The sequence below is a fragment of the Arachis duranensis genome, chromosome 9 (assembly GCF_000817695.3).
Source record: "Arachis duranensis cultivar V14167 chromosome 9, aradu.V14167.gnm2.J7QH, whole genome shotgun sequence".
Taxonomy (NCBI): domain Eukaryota; kingdom Viridiplantae; phylum Streptophyta; class Magnoliopsida; order Fabales; family Fabaceae; genus Arachis; species Arachis duranensis.
The window spans coordinates 77973088-77973309 of record NC_029780.3 but is presented as its reverse complement, the minus strand read 5'-3'; positions in this window follow the sequence as shown (position 1 = coordinate 77973309).

Genomic DNA, 222 nt, shown 5'->3' with positions numbered 1-222 from the left:
AGCTTGCCATGGAAAGGAGTAAGAAGGATTGGATGAAGACAATAGGAAAGCAGAGAGACGGAAGGGACAAAGCATCTCTATTCGCTTATCTGAAGTTCTCACCAATGAATTACATAAGTATCTTTATCTTTATGCCTTATTCGTATATCATCCATAACCATTTGAATCTGCCTGACTAAGATTTACAAGGTGACCATAGCTTGCTTCATACCAACAATCTCT